At 37.1% G+C, this 12403-nt stretch overlaps 1 non-coding gene across 1 annotated transcript; it reads right to left on the bottom strand.

Annotated features, from left to right (window-relative positions):
* Positions 1 to 11950: 11950 nt before the first annotated feature.
* Positions 11951 to 12058, bottom strand: LOC112725579 (small nucleolar RNA R71). The gene has a single exon (XR_003164679.1). It is a non-coding gene; the product is annotated as a small nucleolar RNA R71 (small nucleolar RNA).
* Positions 12059 to 12403: the final 345 nt, after the last annotated feature.

Genomic DNA, 12403 nt, shown 5'->3' with positions numbered 1-12403 from the left:
ATGCCTCATAGATGGGTTCAGCCTCCATTTGTGTAAATGTTTGTACCTCAGCCTTCAACCTTATAATCCTCTGAGGTGGGTAAAACTTGGCAAGAAACTTGGTTACCAAATCATCCCAGTTATTGATGCTGTCCCTTGGAAAAGATTCCAACCATTTAGTGGCCTTGTCCCTGAGAGAAAATGGGAATAGCATCAGCTTGTAATTGTCAGGAGGCACCATTAGTTTTGACAGTGTTGCATATCCTCAAGAAAGTGGATAAGTGTTGGTGTGGGTCTTCAAGTGGTCCTCCACCAAAAGAGCAATTGTTCTGAACCAAAGTGATGAGTTGTGGCTTGAGTTCAAAATTGTTAGCATTGACATTTGGAGCCAAGATGCTGCTCCCACAATGTCTAGGATTTGCAAAGGTATAGGAAGCCAAAACTTTCCTCTGGGGTGGGTTGTCATTGTTGTTGTCTTCTCCACCTGGTGGATTGGTTGAATGTTCCTCCATCTCTTGGAATTCTTCGTCTGATTCCTCTTCTCCAACAATATTTTTCCCTCTTTCAGCTCTTCTTAACCTCCTGAGAGTTCTTTCGTCTTGTTCATGAAAATTGGGTATGGTTCTTCTTGTACCTGACATACAAGCAGAGCATGAGAAATGCACAAAATCAGTGACACTTCAATCTACTGCTAGATTGAAGTGTTAGTTAGTTTAAGCAAAAAATCAAACAGTTAATGGGTTAATCAAAATTAAAGAAAAAGTGCTTGATCTAGATTACCACCTCACTTAATCATTGTCAATCTAATCAATCCCCGGCAATGGCGCCAAAAACTTGATGAGTATTTTGGTGAAAAATAAATTTCCCCCAAAACACACAAATCTAACCGGCAAGTGTACCGGGTCGTATCAAGTAATAAAAACTCACGGGAGTGAGGTCGATCCCACAGGGATTGAAGGATTGAGCAATTTTAGCTTAGTGGTTAATTTAGTCAAGCGAATCAAGATTTGGTTGAGTGTTTTGTGATTTGCAGAAATTAAATTGCATGGAAGTAAAGAGAATAGGGAATTAAAGTGCTGAATCTTAAAGAACAAGAAATTAAATAGCAGAAACTTAGAATGCAAGAAAAGTAAATTACGGAATCTTAAAGTGCAAGAAATGTAAACGGCTGGAATTGTAAAGGGAATTGGGGATTGGATTTACAGAATTTAAACAAGGAAAAGTAAATTGCATCAAGCAGAGAAGTAGAAGAAGGTTTGGGTTAGATTGGATCTTGAAGCAAAAAAAGTAAATGAACATGAAAACAGTAAACAGAAAATGTAAAATTAGGAAATTAGATCTCAGGACCCAGAGACTAGAAAACCAAGTCTAGATCTCAATGCCTTCCTAGATCCAACAAGAAATTGAAATTGAAATTCAAAGAGAGTGGATGAAGAGCAATTAACAGAAATTGAAATTCAATCAAGCAGTAAATAAAGCAGTCAGATCCAAGGTTGAGATTGAAACAGAATTTCTTCAATTCTCCAACCCAAAAATCCAAGACAATTGTAATTGAAATTGAAAGCAATAAAACTGAGAGGAAGAGAAGTGAATTCTCCTTCCCCAAGACAAAGAAATTAAAGATCACTCAATATCAAAAGCTCTCCGAAAACTATTATGAAAATTCCAAAAGAAAGCTCTCCGAAGAACTTGAATTCTATCCTATTTATACACTTTCTTCCAATGATCTTCAAGCCTTGAGTTGGGCCTTTGCTCTTGGTGGAATTGGGTTGAAAGAGGCCTTGGTTGATTGCTCTTGGAGTTTGAAGAGGAACCAAAACGAACCAATTGAACCGGGTTTGAGTTTTGCAAAAGTTGGACCAAAAGTTTGAGCAAAAGTTAGGGGTCTAACTTTTGCTCCAACTTTTCATATCAGCTACCATAATCTGCTGATACCAACGTTGGTGCCAAAGTTAGGGGTCTAACTTTGGCCCTAACGTTGGCCTTACCTTGTGCACTTGTGGCGCCAACGTTAGCCACCAAGTTAGGGGGCTAACGTTGGCGCAAACTTTTGCTCCTCCCCTTGTGATTTTCATGTGCCAACGTTAGCCACCAAGTTAGGGGGCTAACGTTGGCGCAAACTTTTGGTGCCCAGGGAGGTTTTCTTCATGCCAACGTTAGCCTCAAAGTTAGGGGTCTAACGTTGGCGCAAACTTTTGGTGCCTAGGGGTGATTTTCATGTGCCAACGTTAGCCTCAAAGTTAGGGGCTAACGTTGGCGTAAACTTTTGGTACCCAGGGAGTGATTTTCAAGTTCCAATGTTAGCCCAAAAGTTAGGGGCTAACGTTGGGGCTAACTTTTCAACCAAAAGTTTGTGCAAAAGTTTGATGCTAACTTTAGGTCCAGCTTTTTGCTTCCTGGTTCAATTTCACTTATTCCATTGTCTTCTCTTTACTCCTAGCTATTCCTTCTTGCTTCAACCTTTCTCCAAGCTTTCTTCACCTATCATTAATCAACCAAACACATCAAAGCTATGCTTGAAATCATGAGATATTCATTCTTTCATAATATGTGACAATTATAGTATAAAACCTCATGAAATAGCATGAATTCATACATGGTTGATTAAATCAAAGGAAACATAAAAATCTACCTAATTGGCTTGCTTGTAGCTCAAGAAAGTGCATAATTCTAATGAAAACAAAAGAAAAAGACTAGTTAAAATAGGCTAAGATGACTTGTCATCACTTACCTCATGGTTAGACATATGTGTGATTGTGTTAGAAGCACCAAAAAGGCTAACCTTCCCTATGGCATATTTCTCACCTGTATTTTTGAGCACTTCAATGTTGATCTAACTAATGAAGAGGTTGAGAACAAAGTTTCATCAATTAAGGGAGGAGGAGTTTCAGGTACAATGAAAGGAACCAAAGGGAAATGATCAATGCCTTCTGATAGTGATCTTGAGAGTCGCCCAGCCAAGCCGTCCAAGGTGGCAAAATCGATCAAGGAAGTCCTCACTGAGTTTTCTAACATGTCCAATCTGATGGTGCAATCATACAAGGCCACTCATAAGCTTGCATTCGAAAATGAAAAGGATTGGACAAAATGCCAAGAGAGAGTGGGACTGATGTTTCAGAATTTTGAAGAAGAATTTGGGGCTGCCGATGATGATGATGCAGATGGCTCTGAGTACAATTTATCTTATGATTGATCACTATGTTTCTTGTTGATTTCTGGCTATGTTTTGGATTATTTTGATACTTTGTAGGTTGTTTGGATACTTTAGACCTGTGACACTTTGTTAAAATTTTGGTTGTTTTGGTGCTGGTTATATTTTGGATATTATGCATACCATTTTTTTTGCAGGTCTCCTTTGATGACAAAAGGGGGAGGAGAGCTGAAAAATTGAAATTGAAAAGTTAAAAGAAACAGGGGCTGAAATCTCTTGTGATTCATGATCACCCCTGTACATATGTGTTATGGTCTGATTGGTTGATACATTGTATTGATGCTTTTTGATGTTGATGATTTATGCTCTGTTTTGTTCTGCTGTGTTCATACTTCATGATTGAAGTATTTGTTGAATTTGGGATTTAGTTGTGACTTGATAAAATCCTTTAAGCTTTGATACATTGACATATTCCCTATGCTCTGATAGTTGAATCAATGGTGGATAAATCTATTTTGTGTTGTGATATGATCATGTTTGATTAAAATGTTTTCCTTGCTATAAACTGATAATTAATTTGCTCTGAAATGGTGGCTGGAAAATGTTGTTTTAATCAAATGTTTTTGGCAAGCAGGTTTTTGGAATTAACAAGTACTTTTCTTTATTTTTATGTACTCCAAATATTTTTGATTGCATTGAGCAAAAATTCATTTTTATGATAACAAGTCAAATTGTGTTTATCATGCCATTTCTGCTCATAAATCAAGCCATTCAACATCTCAAGATTACATATGTTGAATAATATAGTTGCCTTAAGCTTGATAATATTTGTTACAGGTGAAGCTTCCCTTGGTAAAATAGCATACATTAAGGGGGAGTCATGTAACAATTAGAAAGGGAAGGAATCCAAATATTCAAAGGGAGCACTCTAATCCTTGATTTCTTTCCATTTCAATTTTTTTAATAATGTTTGTCATCAAGGGGGAGATTGATGAGTTTAAAAAACTCTAAATTAAAATTAGTGATGACTAAACATTATTAATATGATTAACTACAAAATTATTAATTTTGATTTTGGTTCATATGTGTTAATTAAATAATTTTGTTGTGCAGATTTTGCTATTGGGCTGAAAAAATTGCTAGCCCAATATGAGAAGGAGAATCAGCCTTGGTTATGAAACTGTTATAGGCTGTGGCTGAATTGGAATGCTTGTTGGGCCGAAAAGAAAAGAAATATACAGCAAGCCCATTAAAAATATTTTCAGCATTCATACAAAATTTTTTTTATTCTTGTTGCGGAAACAATGATTTGCTAATTGGGCCAGATTTAGTCATTATTATTATTATTAGCCCAAGTTAATGTTTTTGCTAGAAACTAGCTTGCTTGGTCCGAAATAAAGAAAAGAGAGAAAGCAAATACTTCTTGCTTCCAATGGATCTCTCTCTCATGTCATGGATTCCAAATTTAATTCTATTATCATTAATCACATGGGAACAATGAGAGAGAAATTAACAATTAATTTGATTGTCATCATCAATGGTACACGCCACCTAAAGCAGAAAAAGGGAAGTCATTTAATTCATTTTAATTCAAATCCATTAAAAGTTCTCTCTCTTCTCTCTCATCCCTCTTCTTCATTCGGTCACTTCACAGAGAAAGCATGGAAGCTTTTGCAAGCTATCAGAGTAATGAAGAAGAAGCTAGAAGCAAGCTAAAGACCATTGTAATGATGGCAAGAAAAAGAAAAAGAAAACAAAAAGTATGTTGTGGCTGAGATTTTCATCACAAATGGTAAGATTTGGTGAAGAGATCTCATGCTCTCCATACCAAAAATGGAAGAAGATGATCTCGGTCAGAGGAAGAAGATCTTTAAGGGATGGCTTGTCTCTGCTTTTGCTCAACCACTACAGGAGGTAGCTACTGTAGCTACGTGGTGGATGAGGCAAAAGTTGGAGTAGATGAAGCTGTCATCATCAAGAACTCATCAAGGGCTAGGAGTCCTTCTTGGAGTGCAAGTCAAGATGGATGGCTCGGATTGGTGAAGCTTGGTGTAAAGGGAATACACATAGGTAATTGCATGTTGGATTTTACATTCAGTTTCCTCTCCTCTCTCTCTGGCCGAACCGATTTGCATGAAGAAGAAGAAGTTGGCTCGGTTCAAGAACTTCAATCTTGGAGGCTTCCCCTTCTATAAATAAGGGAGAACAGCCAGGACTTAAAGTAAGGAAAAGAGTGAGCACAAAGTTCCTATAGCTACCTAAGCTAACAGAAGTTCTTCTCCTTCAATATTTTCTGTTTTGTAATTTTTCTGTTTAATTTTATCTGTCTTGAGTCTCATGGAAAAAGGCAAACAGTGAGGTTTGTATGAAAAAGTCATAGAGCAGAAAAAGGCAGAGAGTGAAAAATTAAAAGAAAAAGCCATAGATGTCCTTAAAGTTCCTTTGTACATCTGTGTTGTATTTCATTATTCTGTGGGAATCCCCTTGCAAGTTGGGTTAGCACTTAGCAGTTGAAAGCTTGGCTATGACCAAGTCAAGTTCAGGATTGGGGTTTAGATTCTGGACTTATCCCGGATAGGAAGGGTAGTTTCTAGGGAGAATTGGTGTATGTAATCATGAAGATTATAGTAAAATTCTATCATTGTTGTGATGGAGATTGATGTAGGCTGCATTGCACTTGGCAGTTGAACCAGGATATATCGTGGTGTGATTCTCTCTCTTTCTTCTACTCCATTTCTGTTTCTGCTGCATAGGAGATAAAACCGAAAAATATCTCGTGCCGGGTTACGAGATAAAAAGAAAAAGTCTCATGGCTGGGTACGAGACAAAAATCAAAAAGTCTCCAGAAGTTGTTTCAAATACCAGCAAGTTTTAATAAGCGAAAAAGGGGATAAGATTCAACTCCCCCTTCTCTTAGCCACTGAAAATCATCAATTGATATCAGAGCTTGGTCTCAAAGAGATCAAGCTTTGCAGCTTGGAGAAAAGATCTAGATGGAAGAAAATAGTGGCTCAAATCTGGTGTCCTACAACCTGACAGAAGGACAGTCAAGCAACAGACCTCCTCTTTTCAATGGGAAAAAATATACCTATTGAAAGGAGAGAATGAAGATCTTTGTGCAAGCAGTGGACTATAGACTCTGGAAGATTATCCTGGAGGGTCCTCAATTTCCAACCACCACAAGTGCTGAAGGAGTAGTTTCTCTTAAACCCGAAGCAAGCTGGACCGAAGAAGACAGAAAGAAGGTGGAGCTCAATGTCAAAGCTGTCAACTTGCTCAACTGTGCTATCAGCTTTGAGGAATATCGACGGGTATCACGATGTACAACGGCAAAGGAAATCTGGGACAAACTTCAAATCACTCATGAAGGAACCACCATAGTGAAGAAGACCAGGATAGACATGCTGAACAGAGAATATGAAATGTTCTCAATGAAGGAAGGAAAATCAATAGATGAAATATTTAAAAGATTCAACATTATCATTGTTGGCTTGGATGCTATGGGAATTACGTATCCTGATTTTGTGCTTGTGAGGAGAGTTTTAAGATGTCTTACTAAAGAGTGGGAAACAAAAGCACTGATAATATCTTAGAGTAGTGGTCTTGATTCTATGACATATGATGACTTGAGAGGAAACTTACTTGCTTTTGAAAACACTTATTTGAAAAAAGATTCAAAAAAAGAAAGGAATTGCTTTTACATCTGTTACCTAAGTGGTGGACGAATTGTAAATCACACTTTTCACAACTCGTACCACTAACCAGCAAGTACACTGGGTCGTCCAAGTAATACCTTACGTGAGTAAGGATCGATCCCACGGAGATTATTGGCTTGAAGCAAGCTATGGTTATTTTGTAATTCTTAGTCAAGAAATTAGTAATAAAAATGATTGGGTTTATGAAGAGTAAATAGCATAAATTAAATAATACTTGTTATGCAGTAATGGAGAACAGATTGAGGATTTGGAGATGCTCTGTCTTCCGAATCTCTGCTTTCCTACTATCTTCTTCTTCACGCACGCAAAGCTCCTTCCATGGCAAGCTGTATGTTGGTGGATCACTGTTGTCAATGGCTACCATCCGTCCTCTCAGTGAAAATGGTCCAAATGCGCTGTCACTGCACGGATAATCATCTGTCAGTTCTCACTCATGTTGGAATAGGATCCATTGATCCTTTTGCATCTGTCACTACGCCCAGCACTCGTGAGTTTGAAGCTCGTCACAGTCATCCCCTCTCAGATCCTACTCAGAATACCACAGATAAGGTTTAGACTTTTTGGATCTCAGGAATGGCCGCCAATAGTCCTAGCCTATACCACGAAGACTCTGATCATGAACCAAGAGGCTAAGAGATATACACTCAATCTAAAGTAGAATGGAAGTGGTTGTCAGGCACGCGTTCATAGGTTGAGAATGGTGATGAGTGTCACGGATCATCACATTCATCAGGATGAAGTGCGAGTGAATATCTTAGAATAGAGACAAGCGTGATTGAATGGAAAAATGTAGTAATTGCATTAATTCATCGAAACACAGTAGAGCTCCTCACCATCAACCATGGGGTTTAGAGACTCATACCGTCAGAAATACAATGTAAAATATGAAAATGTCATGAGGTCTGATGAGCGGATAATTTATACGCTTTTTGACATTGTTTTCAGTATGTTTTTAGTAGGATCTAGTCACTTTTAGGGATGTTTTCATTAGTTTTTATGTTAAATTCACATTTCTGGACTTTACTATGAGTTTGTGTGTTTTTCTGTGATTTCAGGTATTTTCTGGCTGAAATTGAGGGACTTGAGCAGAAATCAGATTCAGAGGTTGAAAAAGGACTACTGATGCTGTTGGATTCTGACCTTCCTGCACTCAAAGTGGATTTTCTGGAGCTACAGAACTCGAAATGGCGCGCTTCCAATTGCGTTGGAAAGTAGACATCCAGGGCTTTCCAGCAATATATAATAGTCCATACTTTGGCCAAGAATTGACGACGTAAACTGGCGTTCAACGCCAGCCTTCTGCCCAAATCTGGCGTCCAGCGCCAGAAAAGGATCCAAAACCAGAGTTGAACGCCCAAACTGGCACAGAAACTGGCGTTCAACTCCACAAATGGCCTCTGCACGTGCAACACTCAGGCTCAGCCCAAACACACACCAAGTGGGCCCAGGAAGTGGATTTATGCATCAATTACTTACTCATGTAAATCCTAGTAACTAGTTTATTATAAATAGGACCTTTTACTAGTCTTTTTGACGATCTTTGAACGCATTGTTCTTAGACCATAGGGGCTGGCCATCTCGGCCATGCCTGGACCTTCACTTATATATTTTCATACGGTAGAGTTTCTACACTCCATAGATTAAGGTGTGGAGCTCTGCTGTTCCTCAAAGATTAATGCAAAGTACTACTGTTTTCTATTTAATTCTTCTTATTTCACTTCTAAGATATCCATTCACACCCAAGAACGTGATGAAGGTGATGATTATGTGTGACACTCATCATCCTTCTCCCTTATGAACGCGTGCCTGACAAACACTTCCGTTCTACATGAAATAAGCTAGAATGAGTATCTCTTAGATCTCTTAACCGGAATCTTCGTGGCGTAAGCTAGAATGATGGCGGCATTCAAGAGAATCCGGAAGGTCTAAACCTTGTCTGTGGTATTCTGAGTAGGATTCAATGATTGAATGACTGTGACGAGCTTCAAACTCGCGAGTGCTGGGCGTTAGTGACAGACGCAAAAGGATAGTAAATCCTATTCCAGCATGATCGAGAACCGACAGATGAATAGCCGTGCCGTGACAGGGTGCGTGAGCATATTATTCACTGAGAGGATAAGATGAAGCCATTGGCAAGGGTGATGCCTCCAGACGATTAGCCGTGCCGTGACAGGGCATTGGATCATTTTCCCGTGAGATGACCGAAAGTAGCCGTTGACAGTGGTGATGTATCACATAAAGCCAGCCATGGAAAGGAGTAAGACTGATTGGATGAAGATAGCAGGAAAGCAGAGGTTCAGAGGAACGAAAAGCATCTCCATTCGCTTATCTGAAACTCCTACCAATGAATTACATAAGTATCTCTATCCCTATTTTATTATATAATATTCTAAAACACCATTATCACTTTATATATGCCTGACTGAGATTTACAAGGTGACCATAGCTTGCTTCATACCAACAATCTCCGTGGGATTCGACCCTTACTCACGTAAGGTATTACTTGGACGACCCAGTGCACTTGCTGGTTAGTTGTATCGAAGTTGTGACAAGCATGAATTAAGATCAGAGCACCAAGCTTTGGAGCCATTACCAGGATTTGTTCGAGCCTGGAGATCACAATTTCGTGCACCAAGTTTTTGGCGCCGTTGCCGGGGATTGTTTGAGTTTGGACAACTGACGGTTCATCTTGTTGCTCAGATTGGGTAACTTTCTTTTTGTTCTCTTTTCAAAAATCTTTCAAAAATATTTTCAAAAAAAAAATTTCTCTTGTTTTCGAAAAAAATAATGTTTTCAAAAATAAATTATTCTATGGCTTCAAAATTTTTAAGAATGAATTCTAGTGTTTCATGAAGCATATGAAGCCTGGTTGGCTGTAAAGCCATGTCTAAATTCTTTTGGACTGAGGCTTCCTAATCATCATCACAAGAGCAAGCTAGTTGTTGCCAATAAAATTTGCTGTTGTATGCATGAGAGGTATCTGCTGAAGCTTGGCTGGCCATTGGCCATGTCTAGTGTTTTGGACTGGAGCTTTCTTTGAAAGCTTGGCTGGCTAGTGAGCCATGTCTAATTCCTGGACTGAAGCTTTAGACTAAGAATGCAAGATTCCTGGAATTCATATTAAAAATTTTGGAATCCTTATTTTTCTTTTTCATATAATTTTCGAAAAATATAAAATAAAAATCCAAAAAAATTAGAAAATCATAAAAATCAAAAATATTTTCTATTTCTTGTTTGAGTCTTGAGTCACATTATAAGTTTGGTGTCACTTGCATATGCATCTTGCATTTTTTCGAAAATATCATGCATTCATAGTGTTCTTCATGATCTTCAAGTTGTTCTTGGTAAGTCTTCTTGTTTGATCTTGATGATTTTTTGTTTTGTGTCTTTTCATGTTTATCATATGCATTCTTGAAATCTTAGTGTCTAAGCATTAAAGAATTCTAAGTTTGGTGTCTTGCATGTTTTCTTTGCATTAAAAATTTTTCAAAAATATGTTCTTGATGTTCATCATGACATTCAAAGTGTTCTTGGTGTTCATCTTGACATTCATAGCATTCTTGCATGCATTCATTGTTTTGATCTAAAAATTTCATGCATTGCATAATTTTCATGTTTTCATAAAAATTCAAAAAATCAAAAAAAAATATCTTTCCCTTTTTCTCTCATCAAATTCGAAAATTTGAGTTGAATTTTTCAAAAATTTTTAAAATCAAGTTGTTTCTTAAAAGTCAAATCAAATTTTCAATTTGAAAATCTTATCTTTTTCAAAATCTTTTTCAAAATTCAAATCTTTTTCAAAATTCTTAGTTATTTTCGAAAATTCCAAAAATATTTTTCAAAAATCTTTTTCTTATTTTTATACCAAATTTTCGAAAATAACTTAATCAATTAATGTTTTGATTCAAAAATTTGAAGTTTGTTACTTGCTTGTTAAGAAAGATTCAAACTTTGAGTTCTAGAATCATATCTTGTGATTTCTTGTGAATCAAGTCATTAATTGAGATTTTAAAAATCAAATCTTTTTCAAAATTAATTTCTAAAATATCTTCTTATCTTATCTTTTTCAAAAAATATCTTTTCAAAATATCTTCTCTAACCTCCTAACTTCTTATCTTTTCAAAATTTGTTTCAACTAACTAACTAACTTTTTGTTTGTTTCTTAACTTTTTCAAAACCACCTAACTAACTCTCTCTCTCTAATTTTCGAAAATATCTCCCCTCTTTTTCAAAAATTTCTTTTTTATTAACTAATTGTTTTTATTTTTAAATTTTAAAAAAAAAATTTCGAAAAAAATTACTAAATATTTTTCAAAAACGATTTTCAAAAATCACTAACTCCTTTTCAAAAATAATTTTCGAAAATTATTCCTCCCCCATCTCATTCTATTTATTCATTCATATCCTAACATCTCATTTCATCTCTCTTCCATCCTCACAGTTGTGTTTCTTCCATTATATTACATTCTTTGTCTCCCCCTCTTTTCTTCCACTCACAAAGGGATCCCTATACTGTGGTATAAATGATCTCTATTATTATTATTATTTTTCTGTGCCTTCTTCTTTGTCATATGAGCAGGAGCAAGGATAAGAGCATTCTTGTGGAAGCAGATCCAGAACCTGAAAGGACTCTGAAGAGAAAATTAAGAGAAGCTAAAATACAACAATCCAGAGATAACCTTTCAGAAATTTTCGAACAGGAAAAGGAGATGGCAGCCGAAAATAATAATAATATAAGGAAGATGCTTGGTGACTTTACTGCACCTAATTCCAATTTACATGGAAGAAGCATCTCCATTCCTGCCATTGGAGCAAACAACTTTGAGCTGAAACCTCAATTAGTTTCTCTGATGCAGCAGAACTACAAGTTTCATGGACTTCCATCTGAAGATCCTTTTCAGTTCTTAACTGAATTCTTGCAGATATGTGATACTGTTAAGACTAATGGAGTAGATCCTGAAGTCTACAGGCTCATGCTTTTCCCTTTTGCTGTAAGAGACAGAGCTAGATTATGGTTGGATTCTCAACCTAAAGACAGCCTGAACTCTTGGGATAAGCTGGCACGGCTTTCTTAGCCAAGTACTTTCCTCCTCAAAAGCTGAGCAAGCTTAGAGCTGATGTTCAAACCTTCAGACAGAAAGAAGGTGAATCTCTCTATGAAGCTTGGGAAAGATACAAACAGTTGACCAAAAAGTGTCCTTCTGACATGCTTTCAGAATGGACCATCCTGGATATATTCTATGATGGTTTATCTGAGCTATCAAAGATGTCACTGGACACTTCTGCAGGTGGATCCATTCACCTAAAGAAAACGCCTGCAGAAGCTCAAGAACTCATTGACATGGTTGCTAATAACCAGTTCATGTACACTTCTGAAAGGAATCCTGTGAGTAATGGGACGCCTATGAAGAAGGGAGTTCTTGAAGTTGATACTCTGAATGCCATATTGGCTCAGAACAAAATATTGACTCAGCAAGTCAATATGATTTCTCAGAGTCTGAATGGAATGCAAGCTGCATCCAACAGTACTCAAGAGGCTTCTTCTGAAGAAGAAGCT

This window comes from Arachis hypogaea, chromosome 11 (assembly GCF_003086295.3).
Source record: "Arachis hypogaea cultivar Tifrunner chromosome 11, arahy.Tifrunner.gnm2.J5K5, whole genome shotgun sequence".
NCBI lineage: Eukaryota > Viridiplantae > Streptophyta > Magnoliopsida > Fabales > Fabaceae > Arachis > Arachis hypogaea.
The sequence above is the reverse complement of the archived record's forward strand: the minus strand, read 5'-3'. Positions and strand labels throughout refer to the sequence as shown.